This window comes from Frankliniella occidentalis, unplaced genomic scaffold (genome assembly GCF_000697945.3).
Source record: "Frankliniella occidentalis isolate FOCC.00 unplaced genomic scaffold, Focc_3.1 Scaffold123, whole genome shotgun sequence".
Lineage (NCBI taxonomy): Eukaryota > Metazoa > Arthropoda > Insecta > Thysanoptera > Thripidae > Frankliniella > Frankliniella occidentalis.
The window spans coordinates 681,157-681,807 of record NW_026267250.1 but is presented as its reverse complement, the minus strand read 5'-3'; positions in this window follow the sequence as shown (position 1 = coordinate 681,807).

Sequence of the window (651 nt, the reverse complement as noted above, 5' to 3'; positions counted from 1 at the left end):
CGCCCCGCCACGCCCCGCTCACCGTGCTTCCTCCGCGCCCCCCTGCTCGCGCGCTGTTTTAATTTCCGTTCGCCCGGGACGTGGCGCTATGCCTGGCGCCGCCGTGCTGGAGAGCCACACGCCGCGCGCTGGAGCGTCAGAGCAGCGATCCGGCTCCGCGTTCCTCGCAGATTGTTTGGCTCCGTGGCTGTGCGGGGCGGCCGGTGGAGGAAGGAAGAGACTGGGGGGAGAGTTGTTGCACCGACCGAGCGAGAAAGCAGGCCACAAGCAGCTCAAACCTACTACAACTACCCTCGAGTTATCCACCATGGAGAGGGCAAAACCGAGGGAAAACTACTGCGGTATAAACAGGCAGTTGACTCCAGCCCCGCGAGTCAAGCTGCCTGCTGACCGGGGCACCGCGGCGAGCACCCCCACCCACCCTTCAGCGCCGTGCAGCGAGTGACTTCCGCCTCTTCCCTAACTCGACGGCCGTGCCGTGCCGAGGGGCGTGCTGGACCACCGGCCGCGCCGCCGTCCCCCGCCTTCTCTCCAGTCGAAAAGAAACGACGACAGCCCGCGACGTAGTAGTATAGTTGAGGGAAAAAAGTATCCCCCAGAGGCACGTTGGCCCGGTTCTGCCAGGAGGAGGAGGAGGGGAGGGGGAGGGGG